The 12,521-nt window shown below is 47.7% G+C and overlaps 1 protein-coding gene across 5 annotated transcripts in view; it reads right to left on the bottom strand.

The window, feature by feature from the left end:
* The window catches only part of Znf592 (zinc finger protein 592), a 46,396-nt gene that overhangs the window by 32,008 nt on the left and 1,867 nt on the right, over positions 1–12,521 (bottom strand). For 4 of the 5 annotated variants that reach the window (XM_010621120.3, XM_010621122.3, XM_010621118.3 and 1 more), the window contains exon 2: positions 5,378–5,483. The gene's annotated coding sequence lies outside the window, so the exon portion shown is untranslated. Of the gene's footprint in view, positions 1–1,594; positions 1,628–5,377; positions 5,484–12,521 lie in introns of those variants that run through there. The other variant, XM_010621119.3, reaches the window with a different exon arrangement.

Raw genomic sequence — 12,521 nt, 5'->3', positions numbered from 1 at the left:
ACACACACACACACACACACACATATATATATAAGAAAACAAATAAATGCTTTGTCTACTGGCCTTCAAATGCCACCAGAAGACTGCTGCTGGCCTGGCCACAAAGAGCACCATGGGGTGACACGCACTGATGGCCAACTGGCCTGGGCCACCACTCTGGGGCAAAGCCTCCCAGTTGTTTCCAGCACCTGGTCTAGTCCAACCTCTTCATTTTACACACAGAGACTTGTGGCTTGGAGAGGTGGGGCACAAGCACTAGTCACCAAATGCCAATACATACAGCTGTCTTTACAGAGGACACAACCTGGAGGGCCAGGCCCTACTCTGGGGCAACCCTGGGGCCCCTGAAGGCTCATGAGGGCACAGAAACCCTACAGATGTCACCTCCATTCCCTCATGCTCCCTGCATGCTACATTCTTCCCCACAGAATGACTTTCTATCTCCATTCTAGTTATTTCAGTAAGGTTCCTCAGTAGACATGCACTGAATTATTAATTGGGATTTCTAGATGAGCTCTCCACTCAGATGCCTACCAGAAATCTCACACTTTACATGTCTAACATCTAACTCTCGATTCCCTCTTACAATCATCCCCACTTCAGTAAATGACACCTCCATCCTTCCAGTTGCTTTGGCCACAGCCTCTCTTTCCTTCAAGCCTTCATCCAATCCATAAGCAAATACTGCCAACCACAGACACATCCAGTCACCTTCCCCAACTCCAGCCTCTAAGCCACTCCTCCACCCCTGCCAGTGCCTACAGGCTGGACTCTTGCTGCCATTCGGGACTCTACAGTCAGGCCCAACACAGAAGCCAAAACTGCTCTCAAAATGGCATCATATCATGCCCTCCTGCACTGAAACCTGCGGCAACCATGGCCACCCAAGGCAGCCAGTCCTGCGCAGCCAGCACAGCCTGGCATAGCCTTTCTGCTGTCCCCAAGTGCATGGTGGCTCCTGTTCCACATCTCTGGAGGGAGCTTCCAAATGCCCACCAGGCCTGCAATCTTGTCCCTTTGTCAGGCGCTCTCTAAGACAGGAGAGTCCAAGCCCAAACTCAGTGCTTCCAGTCTGCTGTTCTTACAGCACTTAGCACCACTGACATACACCACTGTTCACTTCTCCACTGTCTGTGTAAGTGCCACCCTGTTTACTAGAAACTAACTCACCAAGAGAGTAGGACAGAGCTACCAGCATGGTGGTACATGCCTGTAATCCTAGCATTCAATCCCAGAGCCTAAGGCAGGAGGATTGCTGGGAGTTGCAGGCTAGCCTGGGCTACACAGTGAGTTTGAGGCTATCTCAAAAACAAAACCCTCTGTGTGTGTGCCTGCACACACAGATGTGCACTACAGACTGAGCCCAGGGCCATGTTTTGCTAAACATACACTATCACTGGCCTATAATACCTAACCGTTTAAAACTTTATAGACTTTCAGGGGTAAAGGGGCCTCACCAGTAGGAAGAGACTAACATAGCACCAGTCTACAAATCCTGGGCCCTTTTAGGGGCTGATTATTATTTTGTTTTGGGGTTTTTGTTTGTTTTGTTGAGACAGTTTCATTAGATAGTTCAGGCTGGCCTTGAACTTACTATGTTACTCAGGATGGCCTCAGACTTGCAGACATCCTCCTGTCTCAGCCTCTTGAGCACTGGGATTACAGGTGCACACCACCATAGCTGGCAAGAGCTCATCAAATTTACATATTTTATCAATGGAAGATGCCTTCTGGCCAAATGATGGAGATAAGGATGTCTTCCTGGAAGGTGGGGTCAGTTCCACACTAGAGGAGAGAGAAGGTGTGTTATGGGAACCATGGGTTTCTTCAGGAGAGGTGAGACAGATTTGTGAGCAACTAAAAACCCCGACAACACATTTCAAATGGGTAAACTGCATGGCATGTGAATTACATCTCAAAAAAGCTGTCATATTAAAGACAAAGACAACTGGAAAGAGCAAGGCTCATGCAGGACTATGAAGCTGAGGGAGAAGCAGAAACCAGGCACAGACACACAGCGTCTACACAGCTGAGACGAGGAATCTCATCCTCCATCCTCCTCTCCTTGGGCCCTGCTTGTTCACAGACCTCGATGCTAGCTGGGCACTCCACTGTGGACCTGACAGAAGGGGACAGGCTCCGTTTGTTCACATACCCTGGGGGCAGCCCTCCCACTGGACCTTGTACAAGCATCACCTCTGGGTCATGGGGACCCCAAATCTAAGCCAGAAGCTAAGAGCCTCAGACCTGTTGGAAACCAAACCTCCACCTCAGCAGAGGAAGTGGCCACTCCACAGGATCACTCTCCCCTCCTCTGGCAGCCACACATCTGTTGCTCTGAGGCTGCCACCAACTGTGTCTGCCATAAGCAGGTGACCATCCCAGCAATTCTCTAAGGGAAAGGTTCACTGGGACACCTGCAGGAAGCATGCTGTTCAGGTCAGGGTGTCTCCATGGTGGCCACAGATCAGCACGACAGTCAGTAGCTGGTTAGTGTCTCTCCTAGCCTTTGCTCTCTCGTCCCCCTCTTCCTTCCACCACACACATTCCTAGTGTGCCATGGGGTTATGTTCCCAGGAAATTCATTGTAAGCTTAAAGTATCATAAGTCAGTAACGTACTGAACACACCTACCCTACTGCTGTGCTTAAAACATTCCCTCCATAATTTGCACAGTTTTGGGGTTTTGTTTTATTTGATACTAGGTTGAACCCAGGGCCCTCACACTGAGCTACATTCCCCAGCCCTTTATTTTCTTTTATTTTTATTTTTACTTTGAAACAGGACCCCCCAAAGTTGCTAAGTTGCCCAGGCTAGGCTTGAACTTAGAATCCTCCTGCCACAGCCTCCCTATTGATAGTCAATCAACACCATGACAGCATAAAAGGTTGGGCTTTTGAGAGGCAATTAGGCCACAGGATTCCACCCTCATGAATGGACTATAATGAAGGCAGGTGCAGTTCCTGATCAAAAGCATGAGTTCAGCCAGATTTTCTCTGTCTCCTGTGTGCCTGATAACCCTTCCACTGATGACAACAACAAGGACCTGAGCAGATGCGCCTTCTCAACCTCAGAAGTTCCAGCCTCTAGAACTAGAACCGTGGGCCAAATAAACTCGCACTGTTTGTAAGTTACAGAGTCTGGAGTACTCAGGAATAGCAGCAGAATACAGCTATAGGGATGGCAGCTCCTTCTGGGATCTGGGGATTGACTGTTCCCAGCAACCACAGGAAGAGGACCAAATTGCAGGACCTACAACATGCTGCCACTTTCACACCACAAAAAGGCAAGCCAGTGGACAGAACCGTCTGTGCACTTTCTCATCCTCTGCCCCATTCTACTTGTTCTCTCCCTCACTACCTCTTCTTCCCTCTTCTCTCCACAGAGCTCTGGAGCCTCTTTCACTGTGACTGCTTAGATCTCAGGCACTCAGCTTTCTGCACAAGAGCAGGGCCCTGGCCAGGAGACCCTGCACCACCACCCTCACCTGGTAAAAGAGCCAAAGCCCCACTGCGTTCCCACAAATGCCCTACATGGGTCCCCACTGGACTATGGGAATGATCAACAGGGCTGCACTCCATCCAAACATCTGTGTGATGTGCCTTTCCATCCCCAGATAAAAAGCAACACAAAAGGCCGAAATTTAGCTCAGTGGCAAAGCACCTTCTTTGTAAGCACAAGGTCCTGAGTTCTATCCCTGGTACCATTTAAAAAAAAAAAAAAAAGCAACACTAAGTGCCTTGCTCTTAGCTAGGCCTGGTGCCACACACCTGTAAGCTCAGCTATACACCTGAAAGCTGAGGCAGAAGGATCACTTAGACCTCAGAGCCAGATCCTATCTCTAAAATAAAAGTATATTTTTTTAAGATACATAGACAATATGATGTGATGTCTGGGATTTGCCTCAAAATATCACAGGACAGGAGGAGAGCCAGGAAGGCAAATAAATGAAAATGACTGGCCAGAATCATTAACTGTTGAATCTGAGGGTAGAGTACATAGAGCCTATGTCAGATGAGTTTGTTCTGTTTTGTTGGTAACGGGAACCAACTCAGGACCTTGTGCTTGCCAGGTAGGCATGACACCACATCCCTGGCTCCAGATGAGTTTTTCCTTCCTTTGTGAAATATGGGACCATAAGGATCCAGCCATTGGCTAGTGGACACCAAGGGTCCAGTGAGACAACCACCAAAGTCACACCTATCAGGGAGTTATTATACTAATTAAAAAACAGAAAATAACAACCGTTAGCAAGAATGTGAAAAAGTAAAATCCTTGTGCATTTCTAGAGGGAATATAAAATGGTATAACCATTATGGACAACAGTATGGCAGTTTCTTGGAAAATTAAAAAAAGAAAATGACATGTGCCAGATGTGGTGCACACACCTGTAATCCCAGAACTTGAGAGGCTGAGGCAGGAGGATCACTGTGAGTTCAAGGCCAACTTAAGACTATATAGCAAGACCCTGTCTCAAAAATCAAAACAAAACGAAAAAGGACATGACCCAGCAATTGTGTTTCTGTGTATAGACTCAAAAGAACCAAAAGCATGCTCTCCAGCTATCAGCATACCCTGTTCACAGCAGCATCAGGCACAATACCCAAAAGGCTGAAGCAGCCCAAGGATCCTGCATGCCCAGCTAAAGAAGATGCAGGCTATACACAAATGCAGTATTATTTATTCAGCCTTAGAAAGGAAGCCACTGGGGCTGTAGTTCAGCAGTAAAGCACTTGTCTGGCATGGGTAAGGTCCTGGGTATAATCTCTAGAATCATAAAATATAAGTAAATAAGAAGAAAAAATTTCTGATGAACACTATAACATGGAGATATTATACTAACTGATAAACCAAGCACAGAGACACATTCTGAATGAGTTCACTTATATGACATTCCTAATAGGCAAATTCAGTCAGAAAATCAAATAGTGGGGCCAGGGGTGTGGAGGAGGGAGGCAAAGAGCAGCCGTTTGATGGGTTGAGTTACAAGGTGACTGGACAGAAGGTTCTGGAAATGAGTGGAGCTTAGGGCTACATGGCTGTGAATGCACTTAATGCCAGTGAACTGTACACTTAAAAATGATAAATTGCCGGGCGTGGTGGCACACTCCTGTAATCCCAGCACTCAGGAAGCTGAGGCAGGAGGATTGCTGTGAGTTCGAGACCAGCCTGGGCTACATAGTGAGTTTCAGGTCAGTCTCAACTACACAGTGAGACCCTGTCTCAAACAAACAAACAAAAAAAAAAACAAAACAAAACAAATAAAAATGATAAATTTTCTTGTGCATATTTTACCACAGAAACAAAACCAACCCAAGAAACAGAAAAGCCCTCTTGTGTCCAAACGCAGCTCTTAAGGCCAGCTCAAGACATCATACCTTAGTGAGGTTCTCAAAACAAGGGTGTGGTGAGCGTTGCTGGGGGAGCTGAGCTGTGGAGAAAGGAAAAACTACCTAGGCACATGGTCTAGTGTCCAAACACCACCTACGGAAAGAAGAAAAACAAAATGTTTTTAAGTGGATTTAAAAACAAATGTTAAAGTAAGGAAAAGGTTTAAAACCTAATTATACTCATACCAGTGTAGATAAGACCCTCAGGAAAATCTTCAAACATAAATTCAAAGCAGGCCGCACAGGTAGTCAAAGGCAAACCCCTTCCAGCCCAGACCTGGCCCCTCCCTCCACCACTCCACCCAGAACCTGCCTAGGTTCAAAACCTAGCTGACTGCTCACCAGCTGTGAGATCTTGGACGAGTTTCTGCACCTGGGCCCCTTACAGAGGTTCAGTGAGTGGTGTGTGTAAACTTCTGGCCACACTGCCTGCCACCCAGCAAACACGTGTCTGCCACCAGACACCATGGCCAGCAAGCTTTTCCTTGCATGTTTTCAGATAGTGGGGTAAGGGATGCCCAGCCTAATCTACCCTGCCACACTAGATAGCGCTCACGAACACTGGTGAAAGCTGACATGGTGGCACACACCTACAATTCCAGCATTCTGGAAGGCTGAGGCAGGAGGATTGCAAGTTGAAGCCTAGGCTGGGTAATTTAGCAACTTAGTAAGACCCTGTCTCAAAAATTAAATTTTTTAAAGTGCTGGGGATGTAGATAAGTGTGAAGGTTCGATCCCCAGTACCAAAACACAAAACAAAACAAACCTAACTCTGGTCAGCAGTCCATCATAAATGACAGAAGCAAAGGTCTCTTTCCTTTTTTTTTCCTCCCAGTACTGGGAATTAAACTCAGGGGCTCATATTTAGCTGCATACACCCGCAACCCTTTCCATTTTATTTTGATACAGGATGTGCTAAGTTGCCCAGGCTGGGCTCCAACTTGCAAGCCTACTACCTCAGCTTCCCGAAGTGTCTGCCCAGCTTGGATCTTCACATTTTAAAACATTAACAAGCAGACATTGTAATGTCTAAATGAGGACAAAAGTCTAAGACCAGGGACAAAGGGTGTCTAGGGTCTGTTGTTCAACAGTAACTAAGTCCTGAAGTGCTCCAGTGGCTGCACCTGGTTATTTACTCCAGGGTGACCTTGGCACCCTGGCCATGGGCCAGGCTGCCCAGAGAGCCTCTCATATGCAGGACACATATGGAGAAGACCAAGGATTCTGGGCTCAGGCTCTTCCTGGGTCAACACTGCTCACACCTAGAGGTGCACAGCTTTACGGTCACAGCATACTGTTTCATCTTTGAAAGGAGCTTTCACTGGGCCAGAGATGTATCTCAGTGGTGCTATATCTGCCTGGCAAGCACAAGGTCCTGAGTTCGACCCCATACCAGGAAAAGAAAGAAAGAGAGAAAGAAAGAAAGAAGCTTCCAAGGAGTGAGCCAGAAGAGCCCCAGGGTCCAGGACCCAGGAGGGCTACACTGCATTGAGCTGTGCACTGGGAGGCAGTGTCTACATTTCCCATTTCCCAACACTCTCCTCTGCCAGGGCACTACTGGATGTGGCACTAACTCCCCTTTGGTCTGGTATCGAGATGTTCACTGTACCCCTGCCTCCATTATGACACCCCTCAGCATGCTGTAAGAATAGGATTTAAAAACACCATTCCAGAACATTATTCTAGATTAGAGGGTTTTCCAGCACATTTTCCAGAAACATTAAGGCCTGTCAGAGCCAAAAAGACTAGCAAATCATTCAGTTTAAGCCACTTGCTCCAAGGAAATTGCGGTCCAGAGAGGTAAAGCAATAGGATTACAAAAGACACACAAACCAAAAAGGGTAACTGCTATGGAAGATTCCTGTTATTCCTGTAAAGCCACAAGGTTCTGTCTTAGCCTTCTCATAGAAATGGGGCTGAAGTCTCTTCCTACTCAGTTATCCATTTAAATACTGAGCATCCAGTATCCACCATCAAATACTGAGCAAAGGGTTTGTTCAACCCTTGAACTCGTGATTCTCAGCCCTGGATGCACATTAAAAACACTTTGGCTGGGAGGCTGAGGCAGACAGAAGGATCACAAATTTGAACCCACAGGGCAACTTAGTGAGACTCTGGCTCAAAATTTAATGGGGGAGGAGGGGCTGGGAATGTAGCTCTCTGGGAAAGCCCTGGGGGTTCAATCCTAGGACTGTCAGAAAAGACAAAACAAAACAAGACCAGACCAGAGCTGGGTCAGCTACCTAACCCTGACCCTGGAACTCCAGGGTGGCCCTCCCTCTCCTCACTGTCCTCATAGAGCTCCAAAGTCCTCAGCTACCTCCAAGGCTTGGATATTGGCTTCTCTCTCACCTAGATCATTCTTTCCTCAGCTATTCCCATTAGGTCTCTACTCCAATGTCTGTTTTTTTTTTTTTTTTTTTGAGACAGGGTCTCTCTTTATAGCTCAGGCTGGCCTTGAACTATGTAGCCAGGGCCAACCTCAAACTCATGGTGACCCTCCTGCCTCAGCCTCCTGAGTACTGGAATTATAGACAGGTACCACCATATCCAGCCTTGTCTTTTTTCAAATGCTCTTATTTTTCCTTTATGAAAAATTTACAGCTAGGCATTATAATGCATGACTATAATCCCAGCACTTGGGAGGCTGAGGCCTATCACCCCAAGTTTGAGGTCAGCCTGGACTAAATAGTAAATTCAAGACCAGCCTGAACTACATAGCGAGACCCTGTCTTAAATGCCCCCCACAAAAGTTGTAATGATATATACCAGTTGCTATAGTTTTCCATTAAAGAAACAAAATATAGTCAGGTGTGGTGTCGTACACCTGTAATCCCAGCACTTGGAAGACTGAGGCAGGAGGATTGCTGTGAGTTTGAGACCATCCTGGGCTACATAGTGAGTTCCAGGTCAGTCTCAATGACATTGTGAGACGCTGTCTCAAAAAAACAACAAAAAAAATATATAGATATAGATATAGATATAAAGCTACTCCTCAAGCTCCATCCAGCACACAATTGATAGTTGTGTATTTACAGGAGAAGTACCTTTGCCCACAGGTGACCCACAGGCCATGTGCATGGATCTGTGTGAATGCACACACAGGGTCCTCAAGATACCGCCAGGAGTGTGTCTCCTGCTGGCCTGTGTCTTGCTTTGATCTTCACATTATGAGCTGGGTACATTTCTAGATGGTGGAGTGGTGTGTTTTTCTTGGCCAATGAGATTTCTCTGAGTTCTCTATTTTATTTTGATACAAAGTCTTGATATGTTACCCTGGCTGGTCTTGAACTTTGTTAGGCTTTTTATTTATTTTGTTTTTTGGTACTGCAGATTGAACTCAGGGCCTTCCCACTGAACTATATCTTTAGCCTCCAGCCCATTCATTCATTCATTCATACATTTTTATTTATTTTTGATTTTTGAGACAGGGTCTCCTTATGTAGCCTAGGCTAGCCTCAAACTCACAGCAATCCTCCTGCCTCAGCCTCCCAGAGTGCTGGGATTACAGGCATGCCCCACCGCACCTGACAGGAAAAGCCTTTTTAAAAAAAGGCTGGAGCTGGGGATGGTGCTACACTTGCAGAATCACCATAAATTTGAGGCCAGCATCAGCTACATAGTGAATTCTCAGCCTGAACTACAAAGGGAGACCCTGTCTCAAAAACAGAAAAAAGGAACACAATCAGGCTGGAAGACTGGGTGTGGTGGCACAGGTCTATGATCCCAGTACTCCAAAGGCTGAAGTGAGAAGATTGTAAATCCAAGGTCAGACAAGGAAGCTTAGTAAAACTATCTCAAATAAAAGAGTTGAGAGGACTGGGGGATGTAGCTCAGTGGTAGAGCACTTGCCTAGCATAGGCCCTGAGTTCAATCCCCAGCACCACAGAAAGAAGGAAGAAGCAAAATCAAAAAGGCTAGAAGCCTGAAGAAACAGAAAACATTTAGAAATAAGTATCTCCAGTCAACTAATCCAACCCATGACAGTTTGTCCTGAGGAACACTGGAGATAGGGGCTTGGGATGTAGCTCAGTAGCACAGCCGCTGACAAGCACAAGGTCCTGAGATCGATCCCTGGTACCAAAAAAACCAACCAACCAACAGACAAACAAAAACTATCAAGACAGAACATGCAGCTGGAAGAAGCATAGACTGCCACCCTCACACAGGGACCAAAAGAAAAGATGACCCCCTCTGGCCTGTGCTCTGCGAGATACAGGCCTGGTGAGGGCAGGACCACCAGCCCGACAGATGCCACCAACACCAGAGGATCCTTCCTTTCCTCAGCCTACCTGCCCCCAAAACCCACTCCATGCACCGACAAACTCCAAGTGGGAGCACCTCACCATCAACTACATCTCACCAAAGTCATCTGCTCCCTTCCTGCCTGCTGAGCCCGTCCCGATCACCTCGCCTGCCCGCACGGTCACTCTGCACGCCTCCCTGAGACCACTCGTCCCATCACCACGCAGTGGCTCACTCCACAGGTCACCTTCCCTCAGAGTACTCACAGACCCATCCCAGCTCCTCCCTCCAAGCTTCCAGCTGCAGCCTTTCCCAGCCCTTCTCCCCATGCACACCTCACTCCCACGGGCACGCACATTCACTCACTCATTCGAGAGTGTGACTTAAGCACCTTCTGTGTGTCAGGCACTGCCCCCTGTGGCTGGCAGCCCACTGGAAGGAGACAGACTCACACCAATGCCAGAGTCAGGCAGACATCTCAACTAGAGTTCCCACCCAAACTTGGAAACTGCAGGGAATATCCTCTCAATCTGAAGCAGAGGAGAGCAAGCCATGCAGCTGCAGGGGACAGAGGGCTTAGAGAAAGGTTTAGAGGCAGGAGATGTAGGGTGGCAGGAGTGACAGAAGGCTACTTCGAGAGCTCTGGGCAACTCTGATACAAGGCTACAAACGTGGGGTGGAGGGGGACACGTCTGACTTACATTTAAAGGGGCCACGCCACTCTACCCACATACACACCACCCCTCAGTCAATAAGAGGAATCACAAGGAATGTGTTTTCTCCTCCAATGTTCCCAATTGATTTTAACTGGACATATATTATTTTTTAAACAAGAGAAAAAGTACTCTCCCCAACAATTAAAGATCCCACACAAACTCCACCTCCAATGCTGGCCCACGCTGGACCCCATACTGAGCCAACAGCACCACCAGATGGGCCTAGCACCTCTCCTCTGCGGCAGGACTGTGTCCCTCCCTGCACTTGCCCCTGCTCCCAGGGGCTTCCTGGCCCCAGTCTTTTCTCTCAGCTGACTCATTAATTCCTCATAATTAAAGCTACAGTTTGATGAACTATTAAGACTATGGCCTCTCCCAGAAGGTGTAAAGATTTTAAAAGAGATTCCTAAGACAGAAATGTGGAAGGCTGAGGGTGTAGCTGAGTAGTAGAGCACTTGCCCAGCATGTGTGAGGAGGCTCTGGGTTTGATCCCAGCACCACAGAAAGAAAAAGGAATGAAGAAAGCAAGCCAGCCAGCTTCCAAGGAAAGAAGTGCAATGGTAGAATACAGACATAGGGGCTCACAGGATGTGTACAAGGTCCCTTCTCCTAAGGGTACAGCACTCCAGGAAGCAGTGTCAAGCGGAGACCAGTAAAATAATGAAATAAGAGATTACACCAGTGTCCCGCTTCTCTCCTCCCCAAGAGCCATCCACTCCACCCTGGGTACTCCCCAGAGGCAACCCAGCCACCTCAGAGGGTGACCTGTGGTGAGTGACCTCCCCCTGTGAAAGAAACTGCCCCTAGACACTTCCAGTCTGGAAGCAAATTGTTGCCTAATTGCTTTCTCGGAGCACTTGTGAGGGCCGGGTTCACCTTATGTGACTCATCAGGTTCCACAGAGCAGCACTCTGGCCTTGGGTACAGTGCACACCTGTCAGGGGCACCTGCAAACGGTCCATCAATGGACCGATGATGACTCTGCTGCAAAAGGCCCTGCAAGATTTTAAATGTAAGTGCATGTTCTGAGAGACAGACAGACAGACACAGACAGAGAGACAAAGAGACAGAGACAGAGAGAGGGCCAACAGTGCTAATACACATTGAGTATTTTAAGGGCTTGAGTTTATTGTCTCGATGAAGCACCAGACAGGGAAGGGTTTTCTATACCATCAGCCAGCCTGATTCAGATCTAGAAGTCTTACAAGCCTAGAACAGAGTACAGCCCTCCCAACCTAGAAGAACCTGAACAGCTGTTTAGTGCCCGTCGTGGGCTCCCTCCTCCTCTGACAGTGTCACAGCTCTGTCTCAGATGTGCTTCCTGACCTGGAACAGCCCAAAAGTGGCCTGCAGTTACAATGGGTACATGCTTGCAAAAACCCTCCCTATTGTTTCACTCTGCACTTCAGAGAGTAAACGAACACCTGCTACTTCAGAAACTGAACTGGCAGGAAGGAGTACAATGCCATAAACGGAAATAAAGCCGGGGAATAAAAGTGGATTCTACTGGGTGTGGTGGCACATGCCGAGATCCCAGCACTCTGGGAGGCCGAGGCAGGAGGATCAAAAGTTCAGGGCCACTCTGGGCAATTTATCAACTAGTAAGACCATGCCTCAAGACAAAAGAATTTAAAAAGGGTTGGAAATGTAGCTCAGTATGAAGGCCCTGGGTTCAATCACCAAAAAAAAAAAAAGCAGAGCCATAGCCCACTGAGCTCGAGCTTACCAAGGACAGTGTGGGTAAATGCTCCTCCATGCAAAGACTGGGAGGAAGGAGCAGTGCCCACCTGACCCCCAGAGTGGGTGGAGCCCTACCCCAGAAATGGTATGGGGGGCTTGTACATAGAACACGTTCTCGTTGTAGTCCCTTGGTCCCCAAATTGTCATATCAAGGCCTCTGCCACACACCCTCAGGTGGACATACAGGAGGAGGCCCAGGGCCATACCAGCAGAGTGATTTCCCTAGACATTCTCTTGAAGAACAGGAAGCTACTGGCTGGGCATGGTGGCACATGCCTGTAATCCCAGCACTTGGGAGGCTGAGGAGGAGGATTGCTGTGAGTTCGAGACCAGCCTGAGCTACATAGTGAGTTCCAGGTCAGTCTCACTACATAGTGAGACCCTGTCTCAAAAAACCAAAAAAAAAAAAAAAAAAAAAAAAAAAAAGGAAG

This window comes from Fukomys damarensis, unplaced genomic scaffold, assembly GCF_012274545.1.
Source record: "Fukomys damarensis isolate Sample0158 unplaced genomic scaffold, DMR_v1.0_HiC HiC_scaffold_7, whole genome shotgun sequence".
Classification (NCBI taxonomy): domain Eukaryota; kingdom Metazoa; phylum Chordata; class Mammalia; order Rodentia; family Bathyergidae; genus Fukomys; species Fukomys damarensis.
The sequence above is the reverse complement of the archived record's forward strand: the minus strand, read 5'-3'. Positions and strand labels throughout refer to the sequence as shown.